Source organism: Chelonia mydas, chromosome 3, assembly GCF_015237465.2.
Source record: "Chelonia mydas isolate rCheMyd1 chromosome 3, rCheMyd1.pri.v2, whole genome shotgun sequence".
Classification (NCBI taxonomy): domain Eukaryota; kingdom Metazoa; phylum Chordata; order Testudines; family Cheloniidae; genus Chelonia; species Chelonia mydas.
In genome coordinates this window covers 81,382,815-81,401,997 of record NC_057851.1, presented here as the reverse complement: position 1 = coordinate 81,401,997, position 19,183 = coordinate 81,382,815, and positions in this window count along the sequence as shown.

Sequence of the window (19,183 nt, the reverse complement as noted above, 5' to 3'; positions counted from 1 at the left end):
ATATATTTGATTGTCACAGTGTAATCCTTCACTTTCATGCTGGTGAAACTCTGATCCATCATTTCATTCCAAAAAAATGGTGACTATATTCTCCTTTTGTGTCTTCATGACAGTGTTAGTTGCATTGCATTTTATATGTGACGTTTATTTTGCACTCCTAATCTCAGTCTGATTTTCATAAATTAATTGTTGTACAAACCAGCCAGACAAGTGAGAACACAATCTGAACCCTCGGGATCTAGGGCCAGATTTTTAAGGGATTTAGGCCCTTAAACAGGCAGACAGTGGCCATCACAGAGGAGCCACTGACAGTTTCAAAACCACAGCTCAGCTGCCACCTAACCCCACAAGGTGCCACCATTTCCATCAGATGCCATTTTCAAAGCCACCTACACCCTGATATCACCTCACAGCTAGTATACTGCTCAGAGCTCCAGCTCAAGCCAATGCGCCAGGGGCCCTGAAGTGGGATTTTTACACTAGGTGAGGGAATGTCTATTTCATCGGGGGGACCTGATCCTGCAGAGATACTCTGAGCATGGCTAAGACTTGCTATCAGTCAGACCCCACCACAGGCGGGCCAGATGCAGGTCACTGATAAGTGGAGGGGCAGCACAGCACTTGCATAAAAGACAGCCCAAGACTCAGGGAAATGCAGGGTGAATATAAGAGAGATATTGCACATGAGCAGGAGACAGAAAAAGAGACAGACAGATGGTTTTGGCTGCTGGGGCATGGACTCTATTCAGGGGGCCAGCTTCTGAAAATCCCTTTCGTAAGCAATTAACTATCCCCTGCACTCTTTAGGAGTCCCAGGTAGCACAGAGCCACCTAATTTGGCGCTGAAAATTCCATTAGGCAATGGCACTAGCCTAGGAGTTAGGTGTTGCTTTGCTCATCTGAACACCACCTAAAACCAGTGCTTAATTTGTGCCGGGGCTTGCCAGGACTGAGCCCCAGCACCTCTAGCCTTGGCAGTTCATAGCCCCAGCACCTCTGGGCTCCTGACCAGCAGCTGCCACTCTCCAGCCACCCAGCTCTGAAGGCAGTGCCTCCGCCAGGAACAGCACAGAGTAAGGGTGGCAATACACCATACTGTGCCCCCCTTCCTTCTGCGCTGCTGCTGGCTGTGGCACTGCCTTTAGACCTGGGCACCCAGCCAGCAGCCACCGCTCTCCAGCCACGCAGCTTGAGCCCCGGCACCTCTGCCATTACAAATTAAGCACTGCCTAAATCCCTTTAAAAATCTGGCCCCTAGGCGGATTGCAGACTTCTATAATGTCATCTTCACATTTCTTTCAATTGCTTTATACTATAGTCTTTAAGTGTGTCTTGCATAATCTATAAATTTATCCCTTATATTTATTCAGGACCAGAGTATCTTACTCATGCTGAATAGTAACTTACTCCATGAACAGTCCCATTGAAACAGAGAGATTACTCACAGAAGAAGGTGTAACTCAATGTGATCATGGGCAACAGAATCAGGCTCTCAAAGACTAGCTTCCCTTCACCCCCACTCTCTCTTTCACCTTTTTAAAGAGTTATGGTTGTCTAGAGGTTGCAGAATGCCCTGACCAAAAATGCTGTATGGGGGAGAAAGCTATAAACAAAACAGCATAGTTACAAACCTGATATTTGATTTTATCAGGACTTTCCTGAAAAATTAAATTTCTTATAAAACAGAATAAATGTGAAGTTCAACTCTTGCAATTTAGTGTTGTTAAATTAAACTTTCACTTTACAATCTTCTTCAAAATTACTCTCAACAGAAGTTCTGAGGTTAAATTCTGTCCCAGCAAAGCCAATAGGAGTTCTGCCATTGAAGTCAATGGGACCAGGACTTCGCCCCTTTAACAAAATGAACTACCATATACATAATCATCAAGAAAAGGCAAAGAGTAAGAAGAAAAATTTTGTGATTTAGATTTAAAATTATAAACAGAAATCTACATGGTATCTCTCTGTGGACAGAATTCCAACTCAGACAATTACGACCTGCTCCGTCAGACGCTTTTCTGCTGGTATTATGATGATGTAATTCCAGTGAAGTCAAGACAGAAACAGAAAGTGAAATTATAACCAAAATAAATGTTTAATAATATTTTAGCCATATTGGATCATTAGAAAATTCAGATTAATGAGGAAGTGCAGTTCAGCAGTAAAATTTGAATACAAGAGATTGATCTGGGCAAGATCAGAACAAAGGTATTAAAACCCATGAAACCCTGTCTACACTAGGAAATTGAATCTCTGAACTGGTCAAAAACAGTTCTGTTTCTTAGTGTAGACAGGACTCAAGGGGATAAAGATAAAGAAGCATAGGATTCAATGCTACAAACTGCTGAGCACATTAGATCCTAACCATCAAAGCATTTAAGCATTTGCTTAATTTTAAGCTCCTATGTAGTCCTATTGACTTCAAACCCATAACAAAGAATTTATCACTGACCTCTCAGGATTCCAGCCAGGTTTAAAAATAAAAAGAATGAGATTTTTTTATTGCACATTTCCTGATAAACCTAAAAATATAGATTTTTTCAACAGTGGTCTAACAATTGCCCAAATATATGAATAAATCTACATCATTCAAAGATTGGACCATTCAGTCACTGGTCATCTGGTATATTCTGTGTTTAAAACACATCATTGTTTAATTTACATTGTAAGGAAGTTTGGGGCGGGGGACCATGTATTTTTATTTTATAGCAACACTCATTGAAGGGCTTCTGCAAATAAATAATTATAATAACTGTAAAGTTCTTACCTTTCTGGCATAAAAATTTCAGCCCAGAAAGTAAAGTTTGGCAATGGTTTAAGAAAGTGAAAACAGTGCCTTATAATGGAAAGTGGCAGGCAACCTTAACTATTTATGCCACTAGTAAGCAACAATGCTGAATACATACATACTGTGACAGGGTCGGGCCAGATGGCTATAGGAGAGTAATTTTTTTTTTCCCACTCTGGATAACATCCTTTAATCTCAAAACTCCCAGGTCAGCCAGAGTTTAAGTTCAAGAAGTAAAACCACTGTGACAGCGTCGGGCCAGATGGCTACAGGAGAGTAATTTTTTTCCATAACACACTTACAAAACAAAACAACAGCATATGCAATGTGTAACACAGCAACCAATCACAATTGTTTTCTCATTAGCTTCAGGGGAGGGAAGTGTTCAAGCTTGCCTGGGCCCAGAGCGGGGGGCTTCCTCGACTCTCGTGGTCTTCCACTCTTCCGAGTTACCTGGTGGTCCAGAGCGAGGGGGCTTCATCGACTCTCAAGGTCTTCCACCCCCTCGAGTTACCTGGCGCCATGCCCAAGTGTCACCAACAATTCCTTCCTCTGAAAGCACCCAACAAAAGGGGCAGGCTGTGGGGTGCACAACCCGGGGGTGGGGGGGTGGGGCATGTGCACCCACGTGTGAAAGGACCCCTCTAAGGTGGTGGTGTCCGCAGCAGCAATGGCTGGGGCTGCGGTCCCTTACACTCTCCCCCAATCAAAGGGTCAAAACAAAGGGAGCCGGACGGGGACACCGAGCAGAGAGCCTCGGACAGTGCCCACCGCTCCTCAAAAGCATCAAGGGAGTCGGTGGACGCCGCCCAGAGGAACTCTGCCCGGATACGTGAACGGACCGAGGATCGGAAAACGGCCCCACAGTCACAGGAAACTCCATCGGCCAACCTCCTCTCTCTGGTTTTATAGATGGCCATTTTAGCCAGGGCCAGGAGGAGGTTAACTAGGAGATCCCGTGACTTTGTGAGGCCATGGATGGGGAGTGCATAAATAAAAAGGTGAGGGGAAAAATGCAACCAAAAACGTAATAAAAGATTTGTGAGGAGCCGGAACAGGGGCTGCAGCCCGGCGCACTCCAAATATACGTGCGCCAGGGTTTCCCTCACACCGCAAAAGGGACAAGTATCTGGGATGGGGTTGAACCGCGCCACGTACGTGCCCATGCTCACAGCTCCATGAAGGAGCCACCAACTGATGTCCCCGACGGGCCTCGGAACCAAGGTGGAATATAGGCTGGCCCACCGCAGCTGCTTACCCTCCAAAGGTGGCAGAAGGTCTCGCCAGTTTGTGTCGGGGCAGGACACTAGGGTGAGGGCGTGAAAGGTGTGGAGCACAAGCATGTATAGATGTTTCTTTGGCGCGGTTTGGAAGAATACCGGCTGCAGTTCATGCAGCCGGCTCGCCGTAAAGGGGTGAGGGGGTCGATTGGGTCTACGGGGCAGGGATCCAATTAAAAGGTCCGGCGGGCCTGGGGTAGAGGGTGGGCGGGGCATGCCCTCGAGCAGGACCCGGTCGAGGTAAGCTCAAGCAGTGGGCGGCGAAGCGGCCTTCACCTCCTGAAGTACGCGCCGGGGGGTACGAGGTCTGGAGAGCCCCAGGCGCCGAGCAAGCGTCAGGGGATCCAGCCAGTCTCCCTGGTCGTAGTCCAGGAGGTCTCCGACTCTTGTGACTTCTGCCAGGATCAAGCTCTGGCACACCGAGCGGGACTCCGCCACCTGCACTCAGAGCTGGGGGTTGTGTAGCAGGGGCTCCACGAGGAGATCTGCCCCCTCGGTGGCCGCCATGGACCTGGTCGTTAAAAACAGTTTCCAAGTCCGGAGGAGGTCCTGGTAGAAGACCGGCAGCCCAAAGAGGTCTCGCGGAAGACCTCCCGGACAGAGATAAAAAAGCTGCCGGTCATATCGGAGCCCTCGGATGCGGCGCAGGATGTTGTGCGCCAGTATGCTCCACGCCGAAATGCCTGCACCATAAAGAAAGCTCTGTAGGGCCTGGAGGCGGAAGACACGGACCTGAGTGTGCAGACACTTCAGGCCCTGTCCTCCTTCCTTCAGGGGTAGATGAAGAACCCCTACAGGGGCCCAGTGCGTTCCTGACCAAAAGAACCCCAGAATCAATGTCTAAAGGTTGGTCAGGAAACCCGGGGCCGGGACCAGGGTGTTGAACCGGTACCAGAGCATGGACAGGACTAGTTGATTAAGCACCAGCGCTCTCCCTTGGGGGGAGAGACATCGGAGTAGTCCCGTCCATTTCCGGAGCCGCTCTATCACCCCGCCCTCTAAGTTTTCCCAGTTCTCTGGCGGAGGGGAATGCGTGGCAGAAAGGTAAACGCCGAGGTAGAGCAGCGGACCCGCGCTCCACCAGACGGTCTGAAGCATGGGTGGGAGGGAGCTCGCCTGCTGCCAGTCTCCTACCGCCAAGCCAGAGCTCTTGACCCAGTTGACCCGGGCGGAGGAGGCTGCTGAATAGATGGGCTGGCAAGCCTCCACCCGCGCCAAGTCGCCCGGCTCCTGGACCACGAGGAGCACGTCATCAGCGTACGCCAACAGGACCAGCCGCAGCTCCGGCTCCCGCAGGACCAACCCTGTCAACCTCCTGCGGAGGAGACAGAGGAAGGGCTCGATCGCCAGAGCGTACAGCTGGCCTGAGAGGGGGCACCCCTGCCGTACTCCTCGCCCAAAGTTGACCGGTTTGGTCAGGGTCCAGCTGAGCTTAACCAGACACTCTGCGGAAGCGTACAGCACCCGGAGAAAACCCACAAACTGGGGTCCAAAGCCAAATGCCTGCAGAGTGCTCAGCAGGTACCCATGGTCCACCCTATCGAAAGCCTTCTCCTGATCTAGGGACAGGAGGGTGAATGACAGAGTGTCTCTAAGCCCGAGTTCCAAAAGGTCCTGAACCAGAAATAGGTTATCAAAGATACTGCGGTCCGGGACAGTGTAGGTCTGGTCTGGTCTGGGTGGATCACGTCCGCCAGCACAGACCCTAGCCGCAGCGAGATTGCTTTCGCTACGATTTTGTAGTCCGTGCTGAGGAGCGAGACGGGACGCCAATTTCATAAATCACGGAGGTCCCCCTTCTTCGGCAGTAAGGCGAGCACAGCTCGTCTGCACGAAAGAGGGAGGACCCCGCTCTGCAGAGACTCGGCCCAGATGGTGACTAGGTCTGGGCCGAGGATGTCCCATATCACGCGGTAGAACTCCACGGTCAGCCCGTCCATGCCTGGAGACTTACTAGTGGGCATACGATGGAGGGCTTCCGAGAACTCGGCCAGAGTGAGAGGCAACTCTAGCCGGTCTTGGTCGCTCGCGCTGACCATAGGGAGCTCCTCCCAGGGCACTCTGCAAGCGCCAGGGTCAGTTGGATCTGGAGAGAAAAGACTTGCATAGAAGGCTCGGGCCCTCCTGCACATCTCCACCGGTTCCGTGAGGGGGGTGCCGTCTTCTGCCAGGAGGCAGGTGACGTGTTTCTTGGCCCCCCTCATTTTCTCCAGGGCATAGAAGAAGTGGGAGCCGCGATCCATCTCCCAAAGGAGGTGGATGCGGGATCGAACAAAGGCGCCCCGGGCCCGATGGTCCTCGAGGGCCCGGAGCTCCTCCCGCTTCTCCTGGCACGCTCCGCAGAGGAGCGGGTCCTCGGGGCTGGCGGCCAGACGCCTCTCCATCTCTAAGACCTCCCGTTCCAACTGCTCTATCGCCGCATTTCTCCGTCGGCTGGTGCCCCGGGTGTCGTCGCGGCAGAAAAGCCTGGCGTGCACCTTCGCCAGGTCCCACCATCGCCACGCCGAGGGAAAGGCACGCCGCTGCCCTCGCCAGGCCAGCCAAAATTCCCGGAAGGACGTCACAAAGCCCTCATCCTCCAACAGGCTGTTGTTAAAATGCCAGTAGGCCGGCCCCGGCCTCTCCGCACAGAGGGAGGCTGTCACGGTGGCTAGATGATGGTCAGAAAATGGGGCCAGCCGAATGCTGGAGGAGTGGGCTCGTGAGAGATGGAAGGGTGATAAATAAATGCAGTCCAACCGGGAGTGGCTCGACCGATGGGCTTCCACCCGGACAAAGGTGAACGTGGAAGTGTCATCCGGATGGTGGTTGTGCCAGATGTCCACTAGGGAGTGATGTTCGACTATCTCCCGGAGGGTGTCCGCGGCTGCCGGGCTCTGCTCGGTCCCTGAGCGGTCCTGTTCCTCGAGGGTGGTATTAAAATCCCCTCCCAGGACCAGGCACTCGTGAGAATCTAAGGTGCCGAGGAAGGCGGACGCCTGCTGGTAGAATTGCAGCCGCTCCGGGCCCGATGTCGGGGCATAGACGTTAACGAGGTTAACCATGAGCCCCTTCATACGGGCCCGGAGATGCAGCAGGCCACCCGGCAGGGCCTCGGCGACCCCTAGCACCTCGGGGCGTAGGTCGGGGGAGAACAGGGTCGCTACTCCAGCCTATCAAACTGTGGCATGGCTAAAGTAGACCCTGTCCCCCCACTCCAGCCACCAACTGTCTTCAGCGGTCGGGTCCGTATGGGTCTCCTGCAGGAAAACCACAGAGTACCCTCCCTCCTGAAGGAAGGAGGGCACCTGGGACCTACGGAGAGCCATCCTACAACCGCAGGTGTTCAATGTTGCGAAGGTCAGAGGTGCCATGGGGAGGATCGGGGGGGATCCTCACTGGCAGGGATGCTCGCATCTCCCAGCAGGCCGCGCAGCAGTCCGTGACCCAACCAGTAGGTGAGTAATTGTTCACGGAAGACACGGACCCACCAGTAGGTCTCGGCATCCTGCTTCCCCATCCCTTTACCTTCCCCATGAGGGCCTTTGTGGCCCGGAGGATTTGAGAAAAGTCCCCCCATCGCTGGAGAGCAAGTTGTACCTTGTTGTGGGAGCCATGGACATCCTCTAAAAACTTCCGCAGCTCTCCTCGCAGCTCATGGGGGGTGGGGTTAGGGTTTCCCAGTTGTTCCCCGGCAGGGCCCTTGGTGCAGCCCTGTGGTCCACTAAAACGGACAAGCAGGGTGCGGACCCCCGATGGGATGCCTGATGGGCTGGAGCTTCTAGGCCTGCCTCAAGCTCTGGGGCGATAGGGAGCAGTGGAGGGAAAATAGCAGCTCCTAATGGGTCGGGGCAGGAGAACACAAAGGCCACTCCCTGGGGATCATCAGTTGGGAAAGGGAAGGAGACAGCCCCGGGGTCGGCAATGACATTGCAGGAGGTAAATTGGATAGGGGTAGGGGCAGGGGCAGAGGCGAGGTTCTGGGTTTTCGGAGACAAGCAGCTGGATGGTGGCGCCTCCCAATCAGGCTCAAGGGTTAAGGGGGTGGGGAGGGAGCTCTCAGTGACACTGGGCGCGTGCTCTGTGGTGGATTTAGCGGCCACAGCATCAGGAGGCGGATTATCTTCTGTAGGGCCCCCGCCCGGGAAGGAAGTCGATTGCTCCGCACCAACGGGGGCTGCCCCTGGCGACTCGTGTCCCGGCCGCGTGGCGCCAGCTGTCACCTGAGCAGGCTCGGTGGTCGTCAGAGGGGTGCCATCAGCGGCTGGGTCGGTGGAGGCAGTAAAAGTTGCACTTGCCGGCGGAAGGAAAAAATGTGACGGAGGGTGGGGTCCTTGCCCAACGGGAGACGGCTGATGACAGAAACAGGTTTCCCCAGGGTGGAAAGGGTGGGTAGCAGGGCAGCATTGGGGAGAAAAGGAGGGACAGAGGTCAGGACCAGGCGGATGCCCAGGTCCTCTAGCAGCTCTAGGGGGACAAACACCCCCCCCCCACCGCCAGGCCCCTCTCCACCGCTTTCTGGGCGGCAGCCTCCGATGCTAAGAATACGATGACCTTCCCGTACATTTTGGAGGCCGCCACAATGGCCGAGGGCCCCACCACTCTCGCCAACGCCCGCCCGTAGGTCTCCACGTGGGGCGAGGTGGGCACCAGGAGGCATCGGACTCCGTGCTTCCTTGACATGGTGGGAAAGGGGCCCCGGCCGCTACTGATGGTGGCGGAGGCGGTGGGTGGGAGAGATGATGAGGCGGCAGGCGTGGGGGCTGCTGCTGCCTGGGTATACATCCTGGGGGCTCAGGGAGGGACATCTGCAGAGCTGGTGGAGGGGGCAGTGGGGGAGGATGCCGTGGTCGGTGGCGGGGCCGCAGCAGTGGGGGTGGCCCCTGTCATGGAGGGCCCGATGGTTTTAGTGGGGCCCTTCCCCTTCTTCTTGCCCTGGCCTTTCCCGCCTGCTGGGGGGGCTTCCCTAGAGTCTGGGGAGGTGTTGGGCATGGCGGCGGTGGAGGTCACCCCGGTGCCCTCCATTGCCGATGCCCCAGCGGGGGCAGTGGCAGGTGATTAACAGGAGTTGGGGTCAGGTAGAAAGGAACAAGCTGTGGGGTGGACAATTCAGTGGGGGGGCACATGAACCACCGTACGCTTGTCCAGAGAGTCCTGTTTGGTTGGCTGGTGCTTCTGGCCCATGTGGTGGAATCAGGGTGAGCAGCTAAGTCCAGAGGCAGATGTTAGACAGCCAGCAAAGATGGTGGAGTGGGGGGGGGGGTGAAGATGGTAGCGTGGGGGTTGGGAGGACACAAATGGATTGGGGGGCAGCTCCGTGCCACACCCCATGTGTCCCTACAAACACAGTAAAGACACAGTCAAGGCCTCCCCCCACACGAGAGCACAGTTGGAAAGTTACTCAGTCTTAGGCCCCCTCCACGACGATTTGTAGATTCCCCGGGCAGTGTTCCTCCAGTGGACGGCTTTTTCTCTGTCTGTTCCGAGCTTTCTTTTTTGCAGTAGCAGCATTCCAGAAATGCCGGAGCAAGTGATAAGAGTCCTCTCAACCGGAGACGGGTCCGCAGACAAACAGCAAGCGGCTGGGTCTGGGGGCTGGGTCCTTCCACTCCCCCCCTCTGGGGAAGCGGGCCGGCAGGCCCCCCGTCTCTCAAGGGGGGGGGGGTTCAGCTGGAGCGGCAGCAGTGTCCAAGGGTGGGCGGGGGGGGAGGGGCTAACAGCCAGCCGGCAGCTGGCCAGCACTCTAGCAACAGCAGAGAAAGAAAAAAAACAAAAAGAAAAGAAAAAAAAAACAAAAAGAAAAGAAAAGAAAAGAAAAGAAAAGAAAAGAAAGGGGGGAGAGCGTCTGGCCCGGTCGGGGGAGAAGCCGAAAGCAGGGGCAAAAAGCAAGGAAAGCTCAAGCCAGAGGGCAGCAGCAGGAGAGCAGGCTAAGTAGGTCCCTTTTCCCTGGGTAACGTAACAGGGAAGTTTTTTGTTTTTTTTTTGAAACAGAAAAAAAAATTTTATTGTGACAATTACAAGAATTACCAAAGAACCAAATCAAAGTATGCAACAAAACAACGCAAACAGAAGGTATAACACAGCAGCTTTCAGGAGGGAGAAGTGTTCAGGCTAGCCTGGGCCCAGAGCGGGGGGGCTTCCTCGACACTCGTGGTCTTCCACCCCCTCGAGTTACCCAGTGCCGCGCCCGGTATCACCGATTATCCCCCCCCGAGAGTGCCCGGCAAGATGGGCACGGCTGCGGGGTGGGTGATTTGCGGGTGGGGGGGGACACCCACGAATTATAGGACCCCTCTTAGATGACAGTGACGATGGTGTCCACAGCGGCAATGGCTGGGGCTGGTGTCTCTCGCTCTTCCCCTCCATCAAAAGGTCAGACGGAGGGAACCGGACGGGGTCACCGAGCAGAGAGCCCCGGACAGCGCCCACCGCTCTTCGAAGGTGTCAAGGGAGTCAGTGGACGCCGCCCAGAGAAACTCCACTCGGATACGTGAATGTACTGAGGATCGGAAAAAGGCCCTACAATCGCAGGACGTTTCATGGGCCAACCTCTTCTCTCTGGTTTTGTAAATGGCTGTTTTAGCCAAGGCTAGGAGGAGGTTAACCAGGAGATCCCGCGATTTTGTGGGGCCACGGATGGGGAGTGTATAGATAAAGAGGTGGGGAGAAAAATGAAGCCAGAAGCGCAATAGAAGATTTGTGAGGAGCCGAAAAAGGGGCTGCAATCTGGCACACTCTAAATAGACATGCGCCAGGGTTTCCCTCACATTACAAAAAGGACAAGTATCCGGGATGGAAGTAAACCGTGTCAAAAACACGCCCGTGCTCACAGCTCCGTGAAGGAGCCGCCAACTGATGTCCCCGACGGGCCTCGGGACCAGGGTGGAGTACAGGCTGGCCCACCGAGGTTGCTCACCCTCCAAAGGTAGCAGGAGGTCCCGCCACTTTGTGTCGGGGCGGGACACCAGGGTGTGGGCGTGAAGGGTGTGAAGCGTGAGTGTATACAAATATTTCCGTGATGCAAGTTGAAAACTGACCGGCTGCAGTTCATGCAGCCGGCTCGCTGTGAAAGGGTGAGGGGTTTGTCGGGATCGGCAGGGTAGGGGCCCAATGGAAAGGTCCGGTGGGCCTGGGGTAGAGGATGGGCGGGGTGCGCCCTCGCACAAGGCGCGGTTAACATAAGCCCGAGCAGCGGGGGTCAAGGCAGCCCTCACCTCCTGAAGTACGCGCCGGGGAGTACGGGGGCTGGAGAGCCCCATGCGCCGAGCGAGCGTCAGGGGATCCAGCCAGTCTCTCCGGTCGTAGTCCAGGAGGTCTCCGACCCTCGTGACTTCCGCCAGGACCAGCCTCTGGCGCACCGAGCGGGACTCCGCCACCTGCACACAGAGTTGGGGGTTGTGTAGCAGGGGCTCCGTGAGGAGATCTGCTCCCACGGTGGCCGCCACGGACCTGGTCGTGAGAAACAGTTTCCAGGTCCGGAGGAGGTCCTGGTAGAAGACCGGCAGCTCGGAGAGGTCTCGCGGAAAACCTCTCGGACAAAGATAAAAGAGCTGCCGGTCGTATCGAAGCCCGTGGAAGCGGCGCAGGAAGGCGTGCGCCAATATGCTCCACGTCGAACTACCTGCACTGTAAAGGAGCCTCTGCAGGGCCTGGAGGCGGAAAACGCGGACCTGAGTGTACAGACATTTCAGGCCCTGCCCTCCTTCCTTCAGGGGTAAATGAAGAACTCCGACAGGGGCCCAGTGCATTCCCGACCAAAAGAACTCTAGAATCAATCTCCGGAGGTGGGACAGGAAACCCGGGGCCGGGGCCAGGGTGTTGAGCCGGTACCAGAGCGTGGACAGGACTAGTTGGTTAAGCACCAGTGCTCTCCCTCGGAGGGAGAGACATCGGAGTAGCCTCGTCCATTTCCGGATCCGCTCTATCACCCCGCCCTCTAAATTTTGCCAGTTCTCCGGCGGGGAAGGGTGCGTGGCGGAAAGGTAAACGCCGAGATAGAGCAGAGGACCCTCGCTCCACCGGATGGTCTGAAGCGCGGGTGGGAGGGAGCTTGCCTGCCGCCAGTCCCCTACCGCCAAGCCAGAGCTCTTGACCCAGTTGACTCGGGCGGAGGAGGCTGCCGAATAGATAGCCTGGCATGCCTCCACTCGCGCCAGGTCGCCCGGGTCCTGGACCACGAGAAGCACGTCATCGGCGTACGCCGACAGGACCAGCCGCAGCTCCGGCTCCCGCAGCACCAACCCCGTCAACCTCCTGCGGAGGAGACAGAGGAAAGGCTCGATCGCAAGAGCGTACAGCTGGCCTGAGAGGGGGCACCCCTGTCGCACTCCTCGCCCGAAGCTGACCGGTTCGGTCAGGGTCCAGTTGAGCTTAACCAAACACTCCGCGGAGGCATACAGCACCCGGAGAAAACTCACAAACCGAGGTCCGAATCCAAACGCCTGCAGAGTGCTCAGGAGGTACCCGTGGTCTACTCTATCAAACGCCTTCTCCTGATCAAGAGACAGGAGGGCGAACGACAGACCGTCTCTCCGCCCGAGTTCCAAAAGGTCTCGGACTAGAAATAGGTTGTCAAAAATGCAGCGACCTGGGACAGTATAGGTCTGGTCTGGGTGGATCACGTCCGCCATCACGGACCCTAGCCGCAGCGAAATTGCTTTCGCTACGATTTTGTAATCCGTGCTAAGGAGTGAGACGGGACGCCAGTTTCGTAAGTCGCAGAGGTCCCCCTTCTTCGGCAGCAAGGCGAGCACCGCTCGCCTGCACGACAGAGGGAGGATCCCGCCTGCAAAGACTCAGCCCAGACAGTGACTAGGTCTGGGCCGAGGATGTCCCAGAACGTGCGGTAAAACTCCACGGTCAGCCCGTCCATGCCCGGAGATTTATTGGTGGGCATGCGGCGGAGGGCTTCCGAGAACTCGGCCAGGGTGAGAGGCAGCTCCAGCCGGTCTCGGTCGCCTACGCTGACCGTGGGGAGTTCCTCCCAGAGCACCTCGCAAGCGTCAGGATCGGTCGGATCCGGGGAGAAAAGGCTTGTGTAGAAGTCGCGGGCCCTCCCACACATCTCCTCCGGATCCGTGAGGGGGGTGCCATCTTCCGCTAGAAGGCAGGTGACGTGTTTCTTGGCCCCCCTCGTTTTCTCCAGGGCATAGAAGAAGCGGGAGCCGCGGTCCATCTCCCGAAGGAGGCGGATGCGGGACCGGACGAAGGCACCTCGGGCGCGGTGGTCCTCGAGGGCCCGAAGCTCCTCCCGCTTCTCCCGGCACGCTCCGCAGAGGGACGGATCCTTGGGGTCGGCGGCCAGGCGCCTCTCCAGCTCCAAGACCTCCCGTTCCAACTGCTCTATCGCCGCATTTCTCCGCTGGCTGGTGCCCCGAGAGTAGTCGCGGCAGAAGAGCTTGGCGCGTACCTTCCCTAGATCCCACCAGCGCCGCACCGAGGGAAAGGCACGCCACTGCTCTCGCCAGGCCAGCCAAAACTCCCGGAAGGACGTCACAAAGCTCTCGTCCTCCAACAGGCTATTATTAAAGTGCCAATAGGCCGGCCCCGGTCTCTCTGCACGGAGGGAGACCGTTATAGTAACTAAATGATGGTCGGAAAAAGGGGCCGGCCGAATGGTGGAGGAGTGAGCCTGTGAAAGACGGAAACGGGATAAATAAATACGGTCCAAACGAGAGTGGTGTGACCGATGGGCCTCCACCCGGACAAAAGTGAACGTGGAGGTGTCATCTGGGTGATGGTCACGCCAGACATCCACTAGGGAGTGATACTCAACTACTCCCCGGAGGATGTTCGCAGCAGTTGGGCTCGGCTCGGCCCCTGAGCGGTCCTGTTCCTCGAGGGTGGTGTTGAAGTCCCCTCCCAGGACCAGGCACTCGTGCGAATCTAGGGTGCCGAGAAAGTCGGACACCCGCTGGTAAAATTGTGGCCGCTTTGGGCTCATTTGCGGGGCATAGATATTAACAAGGTTGACCACGAGCCCCTCCATACGGACTCGAAGGTGCAACAGGTGGCCCGGCACGACCTCAGTAACCCCTAGCACCTCGGGCCGTAGGGTGGGGGAGAACAGGGTCGCCACTCCAGCTTGCCAAGTCGCGAAGTGGCTAAAGTAGACCCCGTCCCCCCACTCCAGCCGCCACCTGTCCTCAAAGGTCGGGTCCGTATGGGTCTCCTGCAGGAAAACTACAGAGTACCCCCCTTCCCGAAGGTAAGAGAGCACCTGGGACCTGCGGAGAGCCATCCTACAGCCCCTGGTATTCAAGGTTGCAATAATAAAAGGCATCATGCGGAGGGCTGGGGGGGTGGGGGTTTCTCAGTGGCGGGGGTGTTCGTGGCCCTCGGCGGGTTGCGCAGCAACCCGTGACCCATCTCATAGATGAGTAGATCGCTTTGGAAGTTGCGGGCCCGCTCGTAGGCCGTAGCACCGCGCCTGCCGTGCCCTCTGCCCTCCTTTATAAGGGCCCTTGTGGCCTGAAAAACTTGTTCAAAGTCCCCCCAGAGCTGAAGAGCTAGCTGTACTTTATTGCGGGCACCACGGGTGTGTTCTAAGAACTTCCGTAGTGCATGCCGCAGCTCATGGGGGGATGGGGTTACGGTTCCCGGGGTACTCCCCGGTGGGATTCTTAATACAGCCTCGAGGTCCGCTAAGGCGGGTAGGCAGGGTGCGGACCACCGACGGGGCGTCTGACAGGCTGGGGTTATTAAATCCATTTCATGCCTTGGGGTGGAAGGGGATGGCGGGGGAAAAATTGCAACTCCTAATGGGTCGCAACTAAAAAGTGCAGAGACTGCTCCCTGGGGGGAATCTGCAACCCCAGGGGCGGCAGGAGCATTGCAGGAGGGGGTAAACTGGGTGGGGGCAGGGGCAGAGGTAAGGCTCTGAGATTCAGGAGGCAAGCAACTAAAGGAAGGTGCCTCCTGAGCAGAGTCAAGGGTTAAGGGGTAAGGGAGGGGGCTCCCAGTAATGCTAGGCATTGACTCCGCGGTGGTCTTGGCGGCCGTGGCATCAGGTGGTGGACCACCTTCTGCATGGTGCTCGCCCGGGAAGGCAAGCAGGGGGAGGGAGCATGGGGAAAAAGGGGCTGGGGTGAAATTGCCCATCCCGAGGCCAGCCGGGAGTAGATCATCCTCTCCCTGGGTGACCGGGGTCAAATCTAGGGCCTCAATCTCCGCGTACACGGAGGAGAGGCCAACGCCTGCTACCCCAGGGGTCCCTCCTCTAGGGCCCGCTTCAGCAGTCGCCTCGGGGTTCGCGGGGGGTTTGGATGGTATCCGGGCAAAAGGGGCGTCTTCAGGGGTCTCGGAGGGGAGGGTCTCCCGTGGACGGGGAGTGCTGCCTTCCAAAGCCAGTCTGTCTTCCCCTCCCGACACCAGAGGATGGACCTCACTCGTGGTCGTAGCGGAGGGCTCGATGTCAGTGCCTCCCTTCCTGGTCTTCCGGGGGGTTTCCGCGTCGGATGGATGCAGCGGAGCTCGAGCCTTCCGCTTGCTCCGTTTCCCCTGGACTAGGTTCCAGCCCTCCATAGCGTCGTCTGGGGGCTGGTTAGCAGGGGTCGTGTCGGGGGACGGAGGCGATGGTTCAGGGGTTCGGGGGGGCAGCGGTGAGGCAGCATGAGGAGGGGGAGGGGGTTCTCCTTGGGGTGGGCCCTCTCCTATGCCCGATAATATCTTTGTCGCACCCTCCTCCATAGGCTCTGCTGAAGTGGTAATAGCAAGGGTGGGACTCCCTTGCTCGCCTGGGCATAGTAGGGAAGAAGTCTCCTGGGCCCGGGCGGGAGCAGCGATGGATTGAGTAGGAGGAGGGTTGGTTTCAGGTGCTGGGCAGCCAGGGGTGTCGGCAACAATGGGGCCGATATCCTGCCGGGTCTCGGGGGTCTCGGGTGCCCCTCCCCTCCGGGCCAAAGGGCAGTCTCTGCGGACACGCCCGGCCGAGCGGCAGAGGTAGCACCGGGCCTCTCCGGTGGAGTAGAAGACCCGATAGTGGGCTCCCTGGTAGGGGACTAGGAAGGACCCCTCGAGCGCCTCCCCGTCACGCACCCCCGCCGGCGGTAAAAGCTGTACTTGCCGGCGGAAAGAAAGGACGTGACAGAGGGTGGGGTCCTTGCAGCCCAACGGGAGAGGGCTGATGACAGAGGTAAGTTTCCCCAGGGCGGAGAGAGCGGGTAACAGGGCAACATTGGGTAAAAAGGGAGGAACGGAGGTGAGGACGAGGCGAACGCCCAGGTCTTCTAGCGGCTCTAGGGGGACGAACACCCCCCCCACCACCAGGCCCCTCTCCACCGCCTCTTGGGCGGCAGTCTCCGTAGCTAAGAAAAAAACGACCTTCCCATACATCTTGGAGGCCGCCACAATAGCCGTGGGTCCTACCACCTTCGCCAACGCCTGCACGTATGTCTCCACGTGGGGTGAGGTGGGCACCAGGAGGCAACGGACGCCGTGCCTCCTGGTCAAGGCGGAAAAAGGGCCCCGGCTGCTGGTGATGGTAGCGGAGGCAGTGGGTGGGCGAGATGACGAGGCGGCAGGCAAGGGGGAACCTGCCACCGCCCGGGCATATGTCCTGGGGCCCGGGGGAGGGGCACTCGCAGAGCTGGTGGAGGGAACCGCGGGGAGGGGCGTCGCGGTCGATGACGAGGCTACGGCTGTGGGGGCAGCCCCTGCCATGGAGGGCCCAGATGTTTTAGCGGGGCCCTTTCCTTTCGGCCCGCCCTGGTTTTTGCGGCCAGCTGGCAGGGGGTGCTTAGAACCTGAGGGGGCAGGGGGCATAGCAGCAGCAGTAAGCACTCCGGTACTTCCTGCTGCCGGTGCCCCAGCGGGGGCGGTGGCAAGTATTTTAACAATCGTGGTGGGGGGGGGAGGTTGGGGGTTGGGCGGGGGGGGGGTGGGGGAGAAACGACTAAATTTGCTAAAGGGGCCTCACCCCTCCCATTCCCTGCCATCGTGGGCAGGGAGAGACGGGGAGACACCGGAAGAAGAAGGGGGGAGAGGGGGAGGCGAATTAACCACTCCTCCCTACTAAACTACAGGCGGAGGAAAGGGGGAAAAATACCAAATGGGGTGGACAAGGGGGGGGGAAATTCAGTAATAGGGACAGGCTATAGAATAAGCAGTCCGGAAGGGGGGGGGTATAAACCCACGCACGTTTGTCCAAAGAGTCTCGTTTGGTCAGCTGTTATGTCCGGTCCGAAAGGCAAAGTCCAAAGCAAACAGCTGGATCCGAAGGCAGATGGCAGATTGCCAGCAGGGACGAAGCAGCGGGGGCCGTGACAGTTGTAGTAGTGGTGGGGGGGGTGAGGGGGGCACCGATAGATCAGGGGGCAGCTTGTTGCCACACCCCCTGTGCCGCCACAAACGCGATTAAAACACAGTCAAACTCCCCCCCACGAGAGTAGAATTTGAAAAGTTAGTCAGTCGTACGGCCCCCTTCACGGTGATTGATAGCTTCGTAAATTATTTCTCCTGTCTTCCGAAATCCTTCTTCTCCGGCCATGTTGGCTGTGTTCCAAGGCTTCCGGCATGCGAAGAATGTTGTAGAGATAGTCTGAGCTGCCAGCAAGGCGGCTGGGTCTGGGGGCTTCCACTCTCCCCTCCGGATAGCAAAATCAGCAATCTTCCCCCCCTCCTCCGGGGGTCTCAGCTAAAACAAATAGCTGCGCCCGAAAGCAGGCGAGGGGGGGGAGTGGTGCCGGCTGTAAGATGGCAGCCTGTCAGCACTCAAACAAGAGCAAGAAGCGGCAGAAATCAAACCAAAACAAGTTTAAAAAAAACACAAAAAGCATCCGGCCCGTTCGGGGGGAACTATGCAAGGTCCAAAAGTAAGAAAAATCCAGGCCAGGGGGCTTTAGGAAAGAATAGAAAGCAGATAGCTAAGGAGCGAGCTAGGGACGGTCCGTCCTCCAACAGGGAAGGTTCCAGAACAATCTGGAACCTTCTGGAGACAATTAAGACAGGCTGATTAGAACACCTGCAGCCAATCAAGAAGCTGTTAGAATCAATTAAGGCAGGCTAATCAGGGCACCTAGGTTTTAAAAAGGAGCTCAGTTCAGTTTGTGGTGTGCGTGTGAGGAGCTGGGAGCAAGAGGTGCTAGGAGCTGAGAGTGAGAACGCAGACTGTTGGAGGACTGAGGAGTACAAACATTATCAGACACCAGGAGGAAGGTCCTATGGTGAGGATAAAGAAGGAGTTGGGAGGAGGCCATGGGGAAGTAGCCCAGGGAGTTGTAGCTGTCGCACAGCCGTTCCAGGAGGCACTCCAGACAGCTGCATTCCACAGGGCCCTGGGCTGGAACCCGGAGTAGAGGGCGGGCCCGGGTTCCCCCCAAATCCTCCCAACTCCTGGTCAGACACAGGAGTCATCGACCTGAACTGTGAATTCAGAAAAACGGCCATGCTGAGGGCTGCTGTGAAGCTCCAATGTGAGCAAATCCACCAATAAGCGTAAGACCCACCAAGGTAGAGCAGGAACTTTGTCACAATACACACGCTATTTTATACACTTATATATATAAAATAGTGTGTGTATATTTGCAATACCAATATTATATATTTAATAGCAAACAGGTGCTGGTATAGTTGCTCTGTTGAATGCTGCCACTTGGTTATTGTGAGTCTTATATTTGTCGATAGGTGTATTATATGGAAATAATCTGTGGAATCCATCACATTTTTATAAGAACTTTAGCTCAGTGTTCCTCTGATGCCATTAGAAATAAATACACACAAAATGCTAGCTAACATTTCTCTTAATGAATAATCTTAAAATAAAATGTGTCAGTCACAGCAATCATTAACTTCTGATAATTTATTACTAGCCCTGATTTCTTAATCCTGGGTCTTTACTGATATTTTCAACAATGCCTTTTGTTTGCCATTATTAAGGTCAGCCTCTGCTGCCAGCATCTCACTCAACTCCATTTTTTTGTTGAGCCACCCATCAACCCCAGTCTTCACTGTGATTTCAAATTAACTAGAAGTCAATTAATCTAAGCATTCAGATCTTTTGCCAGTGATGATGCTTATTCTATTTTAGAAAAGTATTGCCCCTTGTTTTACTGAGGTTAATATTTTTCCTCAGTAATCAATAAGTGGTTTACTGAGACCTATACTTAAAGTTTAAGGTAAGTTTATTATTACCCAAGCA